This window comes from Balaenoptera physalus, assembly GCF_965194825.1.
Source record: "Balaenoptera physalus genome assembly, chromosome: 6".
Taxonomy (NCBI): domain Eukaryota; kingdom Metazoa; phylum Chordata; class Mammalia; order Artiodactyla; family Balaenopteridae; genus Balaenoptera; species Balaenoptera physalus.
The window spans coordinates 76,917,675-76,939,876 of NC_138885.1; positions in this window are offsets into that span (position 1 = coordinate 76,917,675).

Here is a 22,202-nt window from a genome sequence, read left to right on the forward strand (position 1 = left end):
GAAGAGGAATAAATATTTCAGGAATGAATGAATGAAGGCAGAATGTTAGAGGGCTGTTGGGTAGATTCAGGGTGATTTCATATAGGGCTGATTGACTGTTTTGACCAATTCATTTGTATTGATACACAATTGACATGCAAAACTCAGCTCTAATTATGACAGAGTTCACAATGTACTTTTAGCATCATTTTCTGGTGGGCTGGAACAAAGACTTGGTATCTTGTACTTTGATATGCTTCCTGAAGTAAGCTCAAGTGAGCTAGTGCTCATATTGCCTTCAGTGTTAGATCTGGGGCTCACATTTTCTCTGACCATGTTAGTGAGATTTAACATGTGTGAGATATTGGTTCTGAATAAAGGTGTCACCTTTACATGATTAGACTCTTCCAATGCCTAGATCTGGGAGAAGTATTAGGAATCTTGATCGTGGCTCACCGTCAAGCCCAGACAGTACTAAAGCTGCTGCTTCATTTTTCTAAATCTGGCATCTGTCTTTTGACTAGTTTCAAAATCAAAGGTTTAGATAATTGTTATCATCTAAAGACAAGCAGAATGTAAATTAATTTAATGAAATGAAAACAAGAGACAGGTTTTCAATTAAAGAATTAACACTGATTTTTTAATATTTGGACTGATAGATGGACTTAGATGGTGTATTGACTCACAAAGTGTGTTCACTTATATCTTATTTGAATCTTAGAAAAAATAAATCCTATATGGTAGATACAAATACATTAGTTATATTAGAATTATATAGACAGAAATCCCTATAGGATAAAACAAGGAAACTAATTTACAAATAAATATTTTTCAAAGGAAAGAGTGCAATGTAATTTTAGCAGGCAATGAATGAAGACACCCATTCATTTACTGAAAAGGCTGTAAAATGTAAAATACTAGAATTCCATTAGCAGATGTTTAAATGGTTTAGAGATAATTCTGGAATATTTCATTCACTATTGTGAGTATAGCTAGTCATGTTGTTTTTCAGGATGAGGCACTATTATGCAAATATGTAGAAACCATCTATTTTCCCAGCCGATGGAATCACCTCCTTACTGGTTTCTTCTCTAAGAGCTGTTGAAAATTACTTTCCATTCCTGCACCTACTGTAACCTTTGATTTTTTAAGCTAGAATTAGCTTCCTTTAGAAATGTGAAACCACTCTTTCTAAACATATAAAATGCTTTCCAAAATTAACAATAAAAGTGTGGTATAAAACAAAAAATTAATAGTAGACCTCATAGGATTTTGATTAGTATTAAATAAGATATGATATGAAAAGTGTATAGCACATAGTAAGTACCCAACAAATAATAGCTAAAGCAATACTAAAATAATTTAAAGTATGAGAGGTCTTAGAAATGGGGAAAAAAAGCTCTAAGATAGTGCAAGATCTGTAGGTGTAATATATTTATTGTTTTTGTGGGTATACTTTTTTCCCCATCATATTGCTTATTAGACTGTAAAAAATGGTGGAAATCTAATTTACACATCCTCCACACCTTAATTACCCAAATATTTTATCCATCATAACACCAGAAGTGATGCTTAACACAAGCTAAATCTATCTGATCCCTTTGTGTGCATAAATTTGTTCTTTGTAATCCTTTGAGATACATAACTGTATTCTAAGGTCCCTTTTGCACATCTTCTTAAAACAAAAATCTAACAAAGGACTCGGAGGTTTATTTGTCTAATGCCTCATTTTTAAGTCTTTGTATACTTTAGGAGAGAGAATAACATTTTGAATATAAAAAGTATCTTCTGTAGATTTAATTATTCAGAATGTATTTAATTATTTATATTGTGTCTGGAAAGCTCAGAAAGACAATATCCTTGATGCTAAGTTAATGAATTAGAGCATCTCTCTGAACCCCAAAATGTATGTTTATGGTTTTCTTGGTATGGTTTCATATTTACTGAATAGATTTTTAACTTCTTTTTATAGCAGTAATAGAAACTTGGCTCAGCCAGTCTTTTTGAAAAAAAACTAAAAATAATACATGAAGTTACTTTAAATAATGATTTTTATGTTAATTCCAGTATACAGATAACTTAATGTGACATCAACTCTGACATTTTTTAATGAGAACAAATATTTCATTGGCTGAAACACAAAGGTTACTTCTTACTATGATTATTACTTCCCTTGATTTATCTTTCTTAGCCCAAAGAATTATAGAAAAAAAATACAATAAAATTTTAATGTAAAATTATAATACTAAAGAGAAGTTAAGAGCTCAGTCTAATAGTCCTGGAATAGAATCCTGTACATGCCACTTATTAGCTCTTTGACATTGTCAGATGTTTAAAATTTTTCTAATGATGAGTTTCTTCAGCTTTAAAATGAAGATGATGATATTCACACCAAACTTTGTAAGCATTAAAAGAAAAAAATGTACATAATATTCTGCACACAATTATTTACTTAAAATAAGCACACATTAATTATATTCACATATAATATATAATGACTTAAAAATTATATGTTTCAGGTGTGTAGCATTATAATTCAACATCTGTATATGCTACAAAGTGATCACCACCACAAGTCTAGTTACCAGCCATCACCATACAGTTGACCTCCTTCACCCATTTTGCATACTCACCAATTCCCTTCTCCTCTGGTAAACACTAATCTGATCTGTGTATCTATGAGTTTGTTTTATTTTATTTTGTTTGTTTCTTTGTTTTGCTTTTTTATATTCTACATATGAGTGAAATCATATGGTATTTGTCTTTCTCCATCTGACTTATTTCACTTAGTGTAATATCTTCAGTGTCATCCTTGTTGTCACAAATGGTAGGATTTCATTTTTTTATGACTAATATTCCATTGTATATATATATACCACATCTTCTTTATCCATTCATCCACTGATGGACACTTAGGTTGTTTCCATATCTTGGCTATTGTAAATAATGCTGCAGTGAACGTAAGGGTGAATGTATCTTTGCGAATTAGTGGTTTTATATTCTTTGGGTAAATACCCAGAAGTGGAATAGCTGGATCATTTGGTAGTTCTATTATTAATTTTTAAAGAAATCTCCATACTGTTTTCCATAGTGGCTGCACCAATTTACATTCTGACCAATACTGTACGAGGGTTCCCTTTTCTCCACATCCTCTCTAATATTTATTTCTTGTCTTATTGATGATAGCCATTCTAACAGATGTGATATCTCATTGTGGTTTTGATTTGCATTTCTGAGATAATTAGTGATGTTGAACATCTTTTCATGTACCTGTTGGCCATCAGTTTGTCTTCTTTGGAAAAATGTCTATTCAGATCCTCTGCCCATTTTTCAATTGTATCATTTTTTGTTGTTGGGTTGTACAAATTCTTCGTATAATTTGGATATTAACCCCTTACTGAATATATAATTTGCACATATTTTCTCCCATTCAGAAGGTTGCCTTTTATCTTTGATGATGGTTTCCTGTGACTTGCCAAAGCTTTTTAGTTTGTTGTAGTCCCATTTGTTTACTTTCACTTTTGTTTCCATTTCTCTAGAGTCAGATCCACAAAAACATTGCTAAGCCTGCTGTCAATGAGGTTATTGCCTGTTTTTTCCTAAAAATTTTATGGTTTCAGGTCTTACATTCAAGTCTTTAGGCAGTTTTGAGTTAATTTTACTGTATGGTATAAGATAGTGGTCTATTTTCATTTTTTTTCCCATGTGGCTGTCCAGTTTTCCCAACACTCTTTCCAAAGAAAAAGACGATCCTTTCTTCATTGTATGTTCTTTGCTCCTGTGTCATACATTCATTGTCCGTATATGTATAGGTTTATTTCCAGGCTCTCAATTCTGTTCCATTGATCTGTGTCTCTGTTTTTGTGCCAGTACCATACTATAGCTTTGTAGTATAGTTTGAAATCAGGGAGCGGGATACCTCCAGCTTTATTCTTCTTCCTCAAGATTGTTTTAGCTATCTGAGATCTCTTGTGGTTGCATACAGATTTTAGAATTATTTGCTCTAGTTCTGTGAAATATGCCATTGGAATTTTGGTAGGGATTGTATTAAATATGTAGATTGCTTTGGTAGTATGGACATTTTAACAATATTAATTCTTCCAATTCGTGAACACTGAATAGCTTTCCATTTATTTGTGTTGTTTTCAGTTACTTTCATTGGTTTCTTAGTCTTCAGGGCAGAGGTCTTTCATCTCCTTGGTTAAATTTTTTCCTAAGTATTTAATTCTTTTTGATACAATTGTAAATGGGATTGCTTTATTCATTTCCTTTCCTGATAGTTCATTATTAGTGTATAGAAACACCACTGAATTTATATATATTGATTTTGTATCCTGAGACTTTACTGAATCTGTTTTATTAGTTCTAACAGTATTTGGTGGCGTCTTTAGGATTTTCTGTATATAGTATCAGGTCATTTGCAAATAACGACAGTTTTACTTCCTCCTTTCCATATTTTGTATAACTTTTATTAATTTATTTTTCTTGCCTATTTGCTGTGGTTAGGACTTCCAATACTAGGCTGAACAAAAGTGTTTAGAATGGGCATCCTTGTCTTGTTCTTGCTCTTAGAGGAAAAGCTTTCAGCTTTTTGCTGTTAAGTATGATGTTATCTGTGAGTTTGTTAAATATGGGTCTTTCTTATTATATTGAAGTACATTCCCTCTATACCCACTTTGTTGACAGTTTTTTTCATAAATGGATGATGAATTTTACCAAATGCTTTTCCTAATAGTTTTGGAACTCAAAACCTGGATTTCAATTTTGTAGTACTATAATTATTAGAATTTTCAGATCTAAGATATGTTATACCCTGACCTCCAGGGAGGAGATATAAAAGTGAGAGTCCAACATGTTACACTTTTGTGTGAATAAAGTTTGACATATTGCCACACATTCCATCCAGTTATGCATGATTCCTTTGATCTATCCAGCATACTCCTACACCATGTAGCTGACAAATCTAAAAATGGACCTCTAATATTTTTCTTGTGCTTACTCATGAAATCACTTACCTGAACCTCTTTTATACTGTTCATCCTGATTTGTTCCCCACATTCTGAGCTTTTGTTTTCTTGATTTATTTTTTAATGTCAGTTTTGCCAACCTCACAGTCCTGACTTTTAAGTTTATTTTACCACACATAACTTACATTCCTAATGATTTGCAATTTAGAATTTTCTTTCAGTTCCTCTGATTTCTACCACCCTGGAGATAATTTCCCTAGTCCTTGGGATGATAACCTGTATTTTACCCCATTATATGAGATACTTCTACTGAGCTCTCCTTAGAATTATGAGCAGAACTTAGATATTCCAATTACTTACATTTTACAAAATGGTATTTGAAAACCTAAAAATTAGTTTGGCTTCTAAGCAGAAATCAGTAAACTACTCTGAACATTAGCAAATAATACACTGGCAAACCCACCTTTCACTCTGCAGTACTCTACCTGGAAGGCATGCCCATTTGCCCATAATTATTCTCACCCATACTCTAACCATGGTTCTGGAATCCTTGAAGAGATTATAATGTTCTCTTGCTTCAAGAAACACTGACCCATTTTGAAAAATAGTTCTTGCTACTGTTCCCTATGCCTGATATCTCGTTCTGTGGGATGAATTTCTCATTACCCATTCCCTCCCCTCTTTTTGTTTCTTAATTCACATTGCTCATTCTTTCTACATAGATTTTTTTAAAGAGGAAACATGCATTCAATAATTATAATAAACATTATACTTCATGCATACTTACTGTATTTCTATATAATCCTAGAGTAAAAAGAATTACACTGAATTACCAAACCTTGTAATCAAATCTCTCTGTTCTTAGATACTTGCTTCTTTCTGTTGCTAGATATAAGCTATAAACTATACTTTTATGTAATCTCTTCACCCCTGACTTTCTGATCTTCTACCTAGCATGCTTACATGGAAAGCCACTATCTGCCTGACCTTTCAAGCTTATGCTGCTGTCCTAGATATTTACTTGATCTGAGTACTTAGAATGGGTCTGTGTGATTCTATCTAACTCTACTAACTCCTTGACTTTGAACAGGCTTTTTATTTAGATTTGTGTCATTCCAGCACACTTATCTGATAAGATATCAAACATTGTCTGTATCATCAATAATCTATAGGTTTGCTCATTTCATCAGATTATTGGGCTTGCTTCTTCCCATATCACCTGATTTGGTCAACATTCATTACCCATACATGATTTAGAATTTCAAATAGTAATTTGTAATATATAAAACTGGGTTGAAATATTTACCACTAGAACATACCATTTTTCCTCTTGACTAAAAGAGTACATTTCTATATAGATACAAATATAGATATATTAAGGAAAATCCTATTTAAAAATTTATTCAATTAGTGATGATAATTTTGTATTTTATGGTTAATTTATTTTCATTTCTTTGACACTAAGGCTAAGTGGAATTTTATTTTTTGCTACATAATTATTATTAAATAAGCTTAGGCCTGGGATGACAGAGTTGGTATTGTTTTACAAAGTGGAAAGATTATTGAAGGTCTTTTTACTGCCTTTTATTCCCTCCCATCAACAACAAAAAATGTCATCTTTATTCATTATTAAATATACATTAAAATTGGGGATGAACACATTTTAATTTAATCTAACTTATCTGAATGTCTTCTTAAGTCTTCTTAGCTGAAAGGTAGCAGATATATTCCCTGTTTCAAGTTATTGACCTTCCAGATTGTATTTACACATTTTTCTGTAGTAGTAAAAGCCATTTCTGCTGCAGCCTATAATCAAAGCTTAGCATACTTAGAGAAAGAGCTATAACCACATTATTTTTGTTAAAGCAAGCTTGACTACTGTAAAGAAAAATCTGGTCTAGAGAATTTACATGGAGAGACTATGCATTTGATTGCACATTGGTAAAAATAATGAAATCATCCTCCTACAATCACTGACTTCCAAAAAAAGATAAATTGCCAGGTAGATTTTTTATAATATGACAACTCTGAAAAAATTAAGACTTGGTAATTTGAAATATATAATATTAAATCAATCATGTAGTTCTTCATTGCTGGCTTTTACAGCTTTTTCATATTGCCAAATATGAAGTGGAGGAAAGCCAGAATCCTGCAGATACATTCTCCTTGAATTCTGTAGATAATATTTGATACAAATGAAACAAACTAAGCTCTTGGTGGACAAATAATTTCTCCTGGAAGTAGTTTATTCAGTGATTTTTAAAATTTCATAATTGTATAATATTAGTTTAATGGAAAAAACAAATCGTTCAGTGAATTAATTTATATATTTATTTTATATGATGCCAAATAATCATTTGACACAAGTGCTTCATTGACACTGTACTAGCAATCCATCATTTCTTCACATTGTTTAGCTTGTGGTTAATGTGCATTTTCATGTAACACACTGAAGATAATTCAGAGAAATTTAATATCATTTGGCAATATTGCAAGCAATTAAAAATGTGGATGCTAATTATTTGGTGAAGTAGATAAAGAAAACCCAAAAGATTTAAAAAAATGGAACCTAATAGAGTTGTTTTGAAGCTTAGTAGAAGTAAAGATATCTGAAAGTAACCATTAATACTGTTAGCCCCAGAACTCCTACACACACACACACACACACACACACACACACACACACACACACACACTCTCTATAATAACCTGATGAATCATACAGATCCAAGTTTACTACCTCCTGCATGAAGGAAGAGGACCAACTCGATAGAGTCTTAATAGTGTCTCAACAAGAGAAGGTTGAGAATTTTATGGAGACTTGGGGTCTAGGTTTGAGTAGTTTATGGTGGGTGTTTCACTGTGGAAAATCTGAACTCAATTGGGCAAACTGTGTAAGTTTCAGGTTGGAGGATCTTGAAGCAAATTTGGATAAGTAAAGAGTTGTTTAATAAGAAAATGCTTTCCTCATTTGAGGGAACTAGTGCCCTGAGAAGCAGGCTAATATAAGCAGTCAATTTTGGAAAATTGTTGACACACACAATGAAATTATTTACTGGATTACATAGGTTATCTGAGTAAAAATTTTCTGGAGCAAATAGTTGTCATGCTAATGTAGGTGGTCTTGTTTCTTAGTCCTGGTTGTTAAACTGGAAGTTTAATGCATCTTAATGCAGGAAGTTTTATTTCATGTTCACCCCTTGTGGCCATTATTCAGGCTGAACTGGAAGATACTCAATTATACCAGTAAACTGTCAAGAACTGGGAAAGACCTGGGATTTTACCACATGCCAATCTAACAAGTTACCTACTACTGTTTCATAGATAGTGGTAGAAGATACAAGATTCCTGGGTCAACCTAGAGGGGTGGGATAGGGATGGTGGGAGGGAGGCAGACGCAAGAGGGAAGAGATATGGGGACATATGTATATGTATAACTGATTCACTTGTTATAAAGCAGAAACTAACATATCATTGTAAAGCAATTATATAATTGCTTTTTTTATAAAGCAATTATAAAAAAAAAAAGATTCCTGGGTCAGAGGTAAAGGACTTTATTATTTATGGAAAAACACAGTAAATAGAGCAGTTTCCTGTGCCTTCCGAGACCTACAGAGAGTGAGTAGGAGAATGACACAAGTGAGCTGAGATGAAAACTTGCCCACGCAGTAAACTGCATTGCAAGAGAGGAACACTGAGCTTGAGGAATTTTACTGCTTTTATAGTAAGTGGAAAAAAGCTTGCTCCTTGTCTAATAACCCATCATTCAGCTGACACGTTTTTGACCAAACTCAGATTTTCATATGGGTATGTAACTTTGCTGACCATTCTGATTAATATCACCAGCAAAGGACAGGACCAAAACCATTTACTTTTTCTCATAAAGTATTTCATTATAGACAACAGCACTGAATTGTAAGCAGCATCCTGAGACCACCCTGCAGCATTGAACTTAGCATACCCCAGGGTCCCAGACTCAGCCAACTGTGAATAAGTTTCAGAGGGAAAGTAGTAGGTTTCATTTCAGAAAACCAACATGAAGTGCAAGGGGAGGCTATCATCTGTTACAACCTTTTTCAATCTCCTTCAATCCAATGCACTAAGAAAAGATCACTCAGATTTTTCCTCCCAATATAAGTACAACTTCATTTTTCAGTTCAAATAAGTGTCTTATTATGTGTCTTGTGGACTACTGTAGAAAACACTGAGAAAAAATATACAGTATATTTTATAAGATATATTAGCAATATAAGTCAAGTTTAGGAATATATATGATGTAATTAATTTATTCATTTTATAGCTTATGGAAACATAAAATAATGCTACTTCTTATAATTTATAATAATAAATACGAGTAGTTAAAGCTATTATTTTCAAAATTAGGGGTATGATAGAGGACAGAGTATTCTTTGATAAAGCTGTGTATATGTACCTTGCTCTGGCGTTTGATTTTTATTAATAATTGACTAATTTTAAAATGTAAAAAGCATAAGTAATTAATCATTAGACATCATAACTGAATAATTCTTATTAATTTAATGAAAAGAGTATATAATAATACAGAATAATTGGTCCAGAATTAATATATAATTAAACATCTAAAAAGATGCACTTATATGATAATTGGCCATTTAGGAATAACTTTTTATAGTATAATTGGATTAACCAGATTTATCTGCAGGTTTTGTTCAGTATGTTTTTAAAAATATGATATTCAAAAATTATCCCAGTGACCTTTTAAAATAATCTGCTAGCCAATACTGTTATAGGAAGTAAAAAAAAAAAAGTCAATTTTAGTATTAATTCTGTCTTCCTCTAAATTAAGTATCTCTCATGAACATACATTATTTAACCAGGAGGAGTATGAAGGAGCAAAGAGACTACTCTTCTACCTCTCACCATACGATCTGAAATCAGAGTACTCCAACATACACCACACTAGGTTGTGCTGAGTTTCATACTTCCTCTTTAACGGAAATAATTATAAGACAGAACAAGATAAGTCCCATGGTGTTTTATGGAATTTTGAATAATCCTATTAATAATCCAATAAACCTAATACATAGTTTTACTAATGATAAATATATAATGTTGGTAGTGTTCTTTTCACTCACTTCTTTCTTCTGATAATCTGAGGACACTTGAGAGTCTCAGGTGTACAATAAGATGGTTAAATATCATTATGCTAAATGTGCTGGGTGGGAAATCAAATAGATTGCTGAAAACTGGTTCTTGCTATGAAGATTTCTCAAAAGAACTTTTCGTGTGGTGAATGATTAACAAATCACACAGTAACTCAAGAGTCTAGTCCAACACTAACAATTGTGGATGCTCCAAAACACTTGTCAAATGTTTAATTCGAAATTATATTATATGAAATTATCATTTTCTTTCTTGGTCATAGCTCATATACTGTAGAGTAAATAAGATATTATGTGTATATATATATATATATAACTGAGGAATATTTTCAATTGAATATGCTAACAGTAACGCATTTTCAAATGGTAAAAATTGTAAATTGGCCAATTTCATACTCTTACTCTTGCATTTGGTTTTAAATTACAGATTACACTTTGTGGATTTTAAAAATAAGATCAAAATAATGAACCAAACAAGATAATATTAATGTCATTTCTGTATACCCACCAGCAGTTCTTTATTACAGTTCCTATGTTTCTCTTAACTAGCAAAACTTCTAATTTCTTTTATTTTCTCTGAAATTGCTGCTTTTGAGATTAATGTATTATACTGACAAATAATCTAATCATGAAAGACATGTAATCACTTACTTCAAGAAGAAATATTCTCCTATAGACCCATAGTATAGAAAAATGAAAGTATAGAAAAAGTTAGTTTTCTAACAATTCTAGTAACCCAAGGGATAAATTTATAACTTGGCAGGAAGCTGAAAATGGGCAATATACCTTTTGTTCCAATATGAGATCCCTAGCTGTATTACCAAGTTTGAGTCAGATGGCTATTTTTTTATGATTTACATAGCACTGTATGCATTTTCTATAGATCTTTTCTTTTTGTTTCATGAACTATAAGAACTGATACTGCTTCTGGCTCTGATTACTTATCTTCTTTTTCACACTCGAGTTATAAAATGCTTAATAGTACGTAGGAAATATTTTGTCTCTTATGTAAAAGAGAGAACAGTGTGGTAACCTTCATTCATTCTATGCCAAACTATTTGTTCACTCAGCTGCAGATCAGCACTACTAGTGCAGGAGAGCTCGCCCAAACACACTCACTTAAATTGCCCTCATTACCTTGGTAGACATCATCACCTCTCAGTTCTACATCTGCATCACTGGTTGTTTCATCAGTATCCTTTTCTAAATCTTACTGAACTCTTTGTCTGCAGTTTCTCAGTGTATATCAATGTTATAAACAAAGGCATCATTGCTGTTTTTGCAAACACTCCAATTTTATTGTTGTTTGTTTTGTTTTGTTTTAGTAGCATAGCTTCTGATTTCTTTGTAAAACTATCAAGAAACTGATTTGGCAGCATTTCAGTACTGAGCTGCTCTGTACTACTTTGTAAGAAGAATCATAACCATAAATAATTTTATGCTAAGATGTTCATATATATGTTTATTTTCATTACTCTTTTATAAAGCATTTTTAAGGTGATTAAGTGGTTTAATTACTGTTGTTTTACATCAGAAATTAAAAATTGGTTCGTCTATCTATCCTTAGGTCCCTAAATGACTCTTCTTATTTATTTACTTTTTCATTCATTTATCCAGCAGTTATTTTTCTTTTAATTTTATCACCTTTGTGTCATTCAATGGTAACAGAAATTAGTAGATAAAAAAGAAATCTAAGAATATATCAAACATAACAAGAGTGGAAAAAAGTGATAAAATGACATTTCTAGTTTCAAATTCGTTTAGTTTCATTTTTATGATGAAAATCAGAGACGAAAACAAGTAAGCCGTGGGATATATGTGAGTTTCAGAAAGTTGGATGGGTGAGAAAAGGAATTAGTTTGATTTTAGAAAACAAAAATGAATGCATAATTCTTCAGAATTTCATCAGAAACATAATGAATACTTCCCAACGTAATTTATACTTTTAAAAAAATCACCAAGTGATGTCATGGAAGATGGTATAGTAGGAAATTCCAGGAATCAATTGCTCCATTGAACTGGCAAGAACTCCTAGATTTGATTATTTTAGAACTAGGGAGTCTAGTTCAGCACTTGCTCTGTCCATCAGAGTGCTTGATTAAAAAAAGAAGCAGGTAAATTTCAGTGAATTTTGACATTTCACATAGCATCTACAATGCCCTGCCCCTGGCTCCATGGCAGGTAGCTATAGGAAATGTGGCCCACATTTACACAATTAAGATAGAGTATAATATTTTAAGCAAAGAGTAATTTGGTTAGATTTGTAATCTGAAATATAATAATAATAATTATAATAGTAATAATGATAACCTATTATGACAGCAGTGGATAATGGATTAGGCATGGCCAGGATATTTTGGGAAGATTATCTGGAGGCTGTTTCATTGAGTCAGGAAAAAAGATGCAGAGAATTTAAAAAGGCATAAGTTGAGGGCATAAAGAAGAGAAAAGAAATTTGAGAAATATGTAGGCAATAGAAGAGAAAGAACTTTGCCAAAGAAATGAATAGATTGAATTCTGAGGACATAATGCTAAGTGAGACAATCCAGTCACAAAAAGACAAATACTGATTCCACTTACATTATATCTCTCCCAAAGTAGTCAAATTCATAGACACAAGAAGTAGAATGATAGTTGCCAGGCATAAAGGAGAGGGAAGAATGGGAAGTTCGTTTTTAAAAGTATAGAGTTTCAGTTTTGTAATCTTAAAAGATTTCTAGATATGGAGAGGAGTGATGGCTGCATAACAATATCAGTGCATTTAATATCAATGAACTGTACATTTTAAAATGGTTAAGATGGGAAATTTTGTTATGTATATTTTACCAGAACAAAAATGTTTTATTAAAAAAGATAGATGAATGGATAGAATAGAATGGAATAGAAATATTTCATATGAGATAGTATGTTATAAAAAATCAGAAAAATCCATTTATCCAACCAGTAAATGTTTATGGAATACCAAGTAGTTTAGTTTCACAGGACAGAAGTATATTTTTCCTTAAGACCATACACAAAAATGGGAAGACAGATATAAAGACAAGGAGATGGAGATAGAAAAAGTACCTCATGTGAATGGCTTGATGTCTTTGAAGTACAAAGTGAAATTATTCTTGCACTTAGAACAGGAAAGAAGTAGGTTTCAAAATAGTTAATAATTATGTGCAACCATGAAAAATGAACTTAAGTATAGAAAAGTTTATAGATTAAATGTGGCCACTTACTATAGTAAGTGATAATACATTTTATAAATAAAATAATGGAGTAAACAAACCAAAAAGTTAAGGTGATCAGTAAGCAAATTGCATTATATCTCTTTTTTGGGAAAAACACATTTAAAATGAGAGATTCTGGGGTTCTGCTTAGAAGAGACTTACAAGAAGATGTAGATTAAAAAATTTCATGATCCTTCTCATTTCTGAGAACCACAAAGAAAGTAAAGAACAGTAGTTACAGAAAAGGACAATAAGTGAGAGATAAACAGATTCCTAAAATGTTAGAGGAACACAAAATTAGTTATGTGGTCCTACAGCTATCTCAGAGTCTATAACTGAAGAAGGCTATAAACCAGGAAAGCAGCAGCAGTTTCTCTCTCCCACTGTCACTTGCTGATAGCAACATTATAAGGAAACCCACATCAGCTGCACACAGCTTTTTGACACAGAGTTTAACAAGCTCTGCCAAGATATTTGTGATGTCTGCCGCTCAAGTATCAGGAAAGAGATGGAAGATGAGGCTTGAAGACTGTGATTTTAAAAGGGGTAAAATGTGGTAAAAGCTAGTCAGAGGTTAGATGTTTGGGGGAGTATGACGGTTATTTTAATGTGTCGGCTTGGCTGGGCCATGGCACCCGGTTTCCTGGTACAACACTAGTCTAGGTGTCGCTATGTAGATTTTATTTACTTACTTACTTATTTATTTTTAGGCCACGCCGCGCATCATGTGAGATCTTAGTTTCCTGACCAGGGGTCGAACCCGTGCCCCCATCAGTGAAAGTGCAGAGTCTTAACCACTAGACCACCAGGGAAGTTCCTGTAGATTTTTTTTAGATGTAATCAACATTTTAATCAATTGACTTTAAATATAGCAGATTACCTTTTCTAATGTGGGTGAGCCATTATAGTTGAAGGCCTTAACCTTAACCTCCAATCAGTTGAAGGCCTTAACCTCCAGACAGCCTTTCAACTGCAGAATGCAACATTAACTTTTTCCTGGGTCTCAGGCCTGGGGCCTGCCCTGCAAATTCTGGACTTGTCAGCTCTCACAATCTTGTGAGCCAATTCCTTAAAATAAATCTCTCTGTCTCTGTCTTTCCCCACCTCTGAGTATGTGCATTTGTGTACACACATCCCATTAGTTCTGTTTCGCTGGAGAACCCTGTCTAATACAAGGACCCAGAATAATAACCCAAATAGTGATGTGAAATTCTAATACAAAAATGAAGAGATTAAATATTATTTGAGTCAATAAAAAGGATAAACACTAGTCAAAACAATGAAATGTCATTAATTAATTTAAATTACATAGGGTAATATTTGTCTATAGTATTCCCACAATATAGTCCACAAATGAATAAACAAAAGACAATAAAAAAGGCAAAAAAGAAAAAAAAAAGTTTTAGGGTCTAGTAAATTGGAAAATGTTGCATTGACTAGCCCTCACTTCAGATTCATAATACCTATTAGAATACTATAGGTATGGGAAATCTTGCAGTAAAGAGAATTGTTTGACTCTATTTAACCTAGGGTTTCACAAATTCATTTGACTGTCAAATCCTTTGCAGTGTGTGTGTGTGTGTGTGTGTGTGTGTGTGTGTGTTTGACAAATCTGATATGACGTATTCAACAGGACTAAGAAGAATGTGTTAGCTGTGTAGAGTTGCTAACAGAATACAACAGACTAGGTGGCTTAAACAACAGAAATTTATTTTCTCACAGTCTGGAGGCTGTGAAGTACAAGATCAAGGTGCCAAAAAGGTTGGTTTTTCCTGAAGCCTCTTTCCTTGGCTTACAGATGACTCCTTTTCTTTGTGCCCCTGCATGACCTTTTTCTCTGTGTGTGCACTTCTGGGGTCTCTTCTTCTTGTAAGGACATCAGTCCAGTTGGATTAGAGCCCTACCCTTATGTCCTCTTTTAACCTTAATTATGTCCTTAAACACCCTATCTCCAAATACCATCACATTGGGGATTAGTGTTTCAAACTATAAATTTTGAGGGGACACAATTCAGTCCATAACAAAGTGACTTTTTTTGGGTCTAATTTGGTTATTTATTTCTATTAGAGTGGTGAATTTTACCTGACCAGTTTATAAGCACCAGATATCTTTTTTTCATGTAATTAAATTGACATGGTGAAATACTGTATCAATCCTTGAAAAATGTGAAATGCCAGTTGAATTGTCAATAAACGCAACATGTCCCAAGGAAATAAAATGCTTGCTTATATATCATAGTGTGATCCTTTAAAGAGCTCAACATATAACGTATCACAGTGGGCAGTTTCTGAAATGTATCACTTTTTCTAGTGCCTATTTATCATTTCCTGTACTTATGGAGAATGAATTTAAATCTTTTCTTCATTTCATGGAGTAATGTGACATTTTGTTTAAGTGTATTAATTTATTTTTTCTTTTCTTTAAGTGCATTTATTTCTTCTCTTCTTTCAATCCTTCCAGGACTTTACTGATTCCTGAAGCACCCAATAGTTTCTACCAGGGAACTAGGTTGAGTTAAGGCCCATTCCAGGGATGGCTTGCATCATTATGAAAAATTTTATAAGGTATCCCTAAAATAGGTTAATTTTAGACCTAAAGCAAGCATAGCAAACTGAGAATGCATGAGTCCACCTTGCCTTCAGACTGTTTTACATTGCCAGGTAATTCAGTTTTCTAAAAACGTAATTTAAAGGACTTACACAATGAACTCTCCGTTAAACCATAATCTCCAACAGTCTGATCTGTGTTATACAACACATTGAAAGATTTAAACAATTAGGTTCACTTTCTGATTCCTGAAATTATTAAAGCAGCGGTTTTCTAAAGTGATTCCTGGACCAGCATTATCAACATCACCTAGGAACTCGTTAGAGATGCAAATTTTTTTTTAAAAATCATATTATAGCTGAAAATTTGTACCTTTTTATCGATTTTTCCTTACTTTCCCCTCCACCCTCAGCCCCTGACAACCACTTTCTACTCTCTGTTTCTATGAGGTTGATTATTATTTTTTAATATTCTACATGGTAAGTGATACCATGCAGTATTTGTCTTTCTCTGTCTGGTTTATTTCTCTTAGAGTTGTAAATTCTTGTGTCACCCCACCAGTTTTCCTGAATCAGAAACTCTGTGAATGGTGTCCAGAAATCTGTGCCTTAACCAGCTGTCCAGGTGATTCTAATGCACACTCAAATATTCTCTGAATGACTGTGACTCACCTCTTCCTCTTATCCAAGTTTCAGTTAAAATCGTTTCACATAGTAAAAGTAGAAGGGCTCAATGAAAGGGACCCTTTTCTTTCCTCTTATTTTCCTTTTTTTCCTAATGGAGTCTTTCTCAAAATGTGCTCCAATGGACAATCAGAGCAGCCAATTATATGAATGTATTAATAAATATACATAAATGTCCTGAGATGCTATTAAAAAAACATGTTTGCCTAAACCACTATGTCTTAAAATCGTTGACCATAAATCCATTTTCCCCCTACCAGTAATATCTACTAATTTTCTAAAGGTCAAGAGTTTCCTTTGGGGAATTATCTCTTTCTTTGTATACAACCTTCTTGGGCAGTCAGTGAAGAATGAGACATGAAACAACCTAAAACAATCAGACTGTCTCCTTAACAATTTGCCTCTTGGGAAAGAATCTAGATTAGTTACAGCTGATTCATTCCTTTATTCATTTTGTGTTTCAAGATGACCACAACATATTACCTTAAAAAGAAAATCTTTTATCAATTTCCAATTATCAACTAACAAAGTACTCTATTGAATAAACTCTACATTATGAAGTATTTTCTAAGATAATACAGATACTCAGAAGTTGTCTCCTGTTTTTCCTGGGGCCTGATTGCTAAGCTTCTCTTTTGACTTATGAACAGCACCGTGTTCTTTCAGGTGATTCCAATAAAAAGCTCTTGCTAAGTGGAGTTTACTTTGTTTACTCAACTCAAGGATTCTTAATTGATACAACAGTACAGCATAATGGCTTTAGACCACAGACCCTTAGGAAACTATATAACCCTCAGGGTGTTATATAGAATTGTTCATTGTCCTAAGATGAAGGCAAAGTTAAGGTACTCTTTTATTCTTTTTCTCCTATGGTGAAATATTATCAGTACAGGGTATACAGAAGCAAGCCGGATAGTTAAGTTTTTGCCTATGGTCACCTGAAACTATATGACATTGATAATGGAGCTGGGATGGTAGTATGAATCATGACCCAAAACACTTAAATTGAATGTTTACTTCTGAAGGGGAAAATATGAAAAGTTAAAATCTCAAAATTCTTATCTGATGTCACAAACTAAATCCAAGTTTTTTGGTTTGTTTCTTTTTAACCATACTTTTAAAATCTCTTATTATTTGCAAACCATATATCTGTAAAGGTGTTAGTATCCAACATATATAAGGAACTCCTACAACTCAATAGCAAAAAAACCCAAATAACCCAATTAAAAAATGGTCAAAGGACTTAAATAGACATTACTCCAAAGAAGACATACAAATGGACAACAGGTATATGAAAATATACTCAACAGCACTAATCATCAGGGAAATGCATATCAAGACCATGATGAGGTGTCACCTCACACCTGTTAGGATGGCCATTAACAACAACAACAACAACAAAACAGAAAATAACAAGTATCATAGGATGTGGAAAAATTGGAACCCTTGTATACTGAGTGCAAAATTGTAAAGTCATTATGGAAAACAGTATGAAGTTTCTGCTGTTAAAATTAAAAATAGAATTACCATGTGATCCAAAAACCCCACTTATGGGTATTTATCCAAAAGAATTGAAATCAGGATAGCCAAGAGATATCTGCACTTCCATGTTTATTGTTATTCACAATAGCCAAGAGGTGGCAACAGTTAAATGTCCCTCCGGATTACACACACACACACACACACACACACACACACACACACACACACACACACAATGGAATATTATTCAGCCATAAAAAAGAAGGAAAAGCTGTCATACACTACAACGTGGATGAACCTTGAGGACATTATGTTAAGTGAAATACGCCAGTCACAGAAGGATAAATACTGAATGATTCTACTTATAAGTTGTATCCAAAATAACTCATAGAAACAGAGTAGAATGGTGGTTGCTGGGGGGAGAGGGAAATTTGAAGTTAATGTTCAGTAAGTATAGAGCTTCAGTCATGAAAGATGAAAAAATTCTAGAAATCTGCTGTACATCATTGTGCTTAACAATACTGAACACTTAAAAATTTGTTAAGGGTAGATCTCATGATATTTTTATAATTTTTTTACAATTAAAAAAACCTCTTACCACATTCAGTTAAAATGATGATTGCTTATAGATTAATATTTCATTCTTTTTTACTGATTTTCCTCTTTGTGCTGAATTTATGGGCAAACCTGCACTATCAGAAATATTAAAAATGATGATTGCTTATAGATTAATATTTCATTCTTTTTTACTGATTTTCCTCTTTGTGCTGAATTTATGGGCAAACCTGCACTATCAGAAATATTAAAGGGTGTTCTTTAGTCAGAAAAAAAATGACAACATGTGGAAAATTGTAGCTATCCAAAAAAAAGAAAAAGACACTAGAAACAGTAAATCTGCGGATAAATATAAAAGACACTTTTCACTATTTTTTTTATTTTTTAGAGATAATAATTTAAAGCCAACATTGTACCCATGTATTTGAATGCTTATAATGTTTGTTCAAGTAAAATTTATTAAAACATTGCACATTGTACAAGTATCCAAATTAGTTCTACACACATTGTCTTGAAATTGTTTCTGCAAAGGCCTCCATTAGTTCACAACAGTAGGGAGTGAGCTACTTGGGGAAAAAGAGTATGTTTTTAATCATGTAACTCCAGCACCTAATAGTAGGGTTTTTTTTTCATATATTCTTATATATTTGTCGAGTGAAGAATTAAAGTTAGAGGGTGCAATGAAATATAATTTAATTTTTTCTTCCCTCAAAGCATCTTTACTTATTTTCACATTACAAAGCCAGTGCTCTGTACTAACATATTGAAGAATTGAAATGTGAATATACTAAAGGCCATGAAATGGGCAATAAAAAAGAGTGATTTAAGTAATAAATTGTCTACAAAGATAAAATTCTTCCTTAGCAATTGTCTTTTTGAGTTTTCACTTAATTGATTCATGCTCTAAATAATTTTAACTAATGTATGTTGATATATACTGTACAAAAATTTTAAAATGTGCTTAACATGTTTGTTTTCTATATTTTAAAATTGTCTTTTAGATTGATATTTTCTATTTCTTACAATGTTTAATACTGCAAAATAAATTTCAATATCTAAAATATGTGTGTTTGAGAAAAATAACAGAGCATGTGCAAAGTATATTTTTCCAGGAGTACAGTACTCTGAGGTGTTGTGGTAACTTGAAACTAAGAAATTAATTCCATTTTAAATCATTATTTCAAAAACTAAATGTATCACTCAATTTCTGGTATTGGTCATTTGTTTATACTTGGTGTTTTAAGTAAAATTACCTACAAAATATTCAGTAAATGTAATAATGTAAACTAAACTATGTAAATGCATTCTTTGTTTTCAGGAAGATGGGAAATTATTCAACACATTGAAATCAGGTGATCTATATTCACAAAGAAATTTAAATAATAATGACAGAATTTGATTTCCTTTTGTGCATCTTCTTTGTTGGTAAAATAAAATACATGTGAAGTTTGTAGGTTGTTTGGAGATATCTGGGGCAGTGGTCTTGCAATTCAGTTTATGCTGGATTGCTGTGAAAACACTACTAGGAATTTGTGATATCTAATTAGAGATTTCTTTACTACTAGGAATTTTGGAATAGTCACCCACCTGCCAGGTTTACCAGCTGATGAACACCATAGCCACTTAAGCAATTTGTAGTTCTCTTTATTGAAAAATGACTCTCTGGATAGTAATTCAGATGATTACATGATGTAATCATCATTACATGATGTAATCATCATTACATGATGGCATCTTCTGCAGCAAAACTAAACCATTATCAGTTATATTTTTAATCACTTGTTTGTTATTTGTACTAGCTCGCATAATAAATGTGTGTGAAAATTGGGGCCAAAGAATGTGTACATTAGTCAACCTACTTGTAGCACAGAAATAGTATTTTTATTTTATTTTATTTTCATTTTATTGGAGTATAGGTGATTTACAATGTTGTGTTAGTTTCAGGTGTACAGCAAAGTGATTCAGTTATAGATATAGATATATATATATTCATTCTTTTCCAGATTCTTTTCTCATATAGGTTATCATAGAATATTGAGTAAAGTTCCCTGTGCTATACAGTAGGTCCTTCTTGGTTATCTATCTTATATATAGCAGTGTGTGAATGTTAATCCCAAATTCTTGATTTATCCCTCCTTCCCACATTTCCCCTTTGGTAACCATAAGTTTGTTTTCGATATCTGTAAGTCTGTTTCTGTTTTGTAAATAAGTTCATTTATATCATTTTTAAAATTAGATTCCACATATGAGTGATATCATGACATTTGTCTTTCTCTGTCTGACTTACTTCACTTAGTATGATAATCTCTAAGTCCATCCAAGCTGCTGCATTGATGGCATTATTATGCCATCAGTGCCATTATGGCATTACTGAATGGCATTATTTCATTCCTTTTTATGGGTGAGTAATATTCCATTTTATATATGTACCACATCTTCTTTATCCATTCCTCTGTTGATGGACATTTAGGTTCCTTCCATGTCTTGGCTATTGTAAAGATTGCTCCCATGAACACTGGGGTGCATGTATCTTTTTGAATTATGGTTTTCTCCAGATATATGCCCAGGAGTGGGATTGTTGGATCATATGTTAGTTCCATTTTTAGTTTTTTAAGGAACCTCCATACTGTTCTCCATAGCAGTTGTACCAATTTACATACCCACCAACAGTGTAAGAGGGTTCCCTTTCATCCACACCCTCTCCAGCATTTATTGTTTGTAGACCTTTTGATGATGGCCATTCAGACCGGTGTGAGGTGATACCTCATTGTAGTTTTGATTGGCATTTCTCTGATAATTAGTGATGTTGAGCATCTGTTCATGTGCTTTTGGTCCATCTGTATGTCTTCTTTGGAGAAACATCTATTTTGATCTTCTGCCCATTTTCTGATTGGGTTGTTTGTTTTTTTGATATAGAGTTGCATGAGTTGCTTGTATATTTTGGAGATTAATCCATTGTCGGTCATATTGCTTGCAAATATTTTCTCCCATTCTCTGGGTTGTCTTTTCAGTTTGTTTATGGTTTTCTTTGCTATGTGGAAGCGTTTAAGTTTAATTAGGTCCCATTTGTTTATTTTTGCTTGTATTTTTATTACTCTAAGAGGTGGATCAAAGAAGATATTGCTGCAATTTATGTCAAAGAGTGTTCTGCCTATGTTTTCCTCTAGGAGTTTTCTAGTGTCCAGCCTTACATTTAGGTCTTTAATCCATTTTGAGCTTATTTTTGGGTATGGTGTTAAGGAATGTTCTAATTTCACTCTTTTACATGCAGCTGTCCAGTTTTCCCAGCACCACTTATTGAAGAGACTGTCTTTTCTCCATTGTATATTCTTGCCTCCTTTGTCATAGACTCTTTGAACATAGGTGCATGGATTTATTTCTGGGCTTTCTATCCTGTTCCACTGATCTATATTTCTGTCCTTGCACCAGTACCATACTGTTTTGTTGACAGTAGCCTTGTAGTATAGTCTGAAGTCAGGGAGCCTGATTCCTCCAGCTCTGTTTTTCTTTCTCAGGATTTCTTTGGCTATTCAGGGACTTTTGTGTTTCTATACAAATTTTTTAATTTTTGGTTCTAGTTCTTTGAAAACTGCCATTGTAATTTGATACAGATTGCATTGAATTTGCAGATTC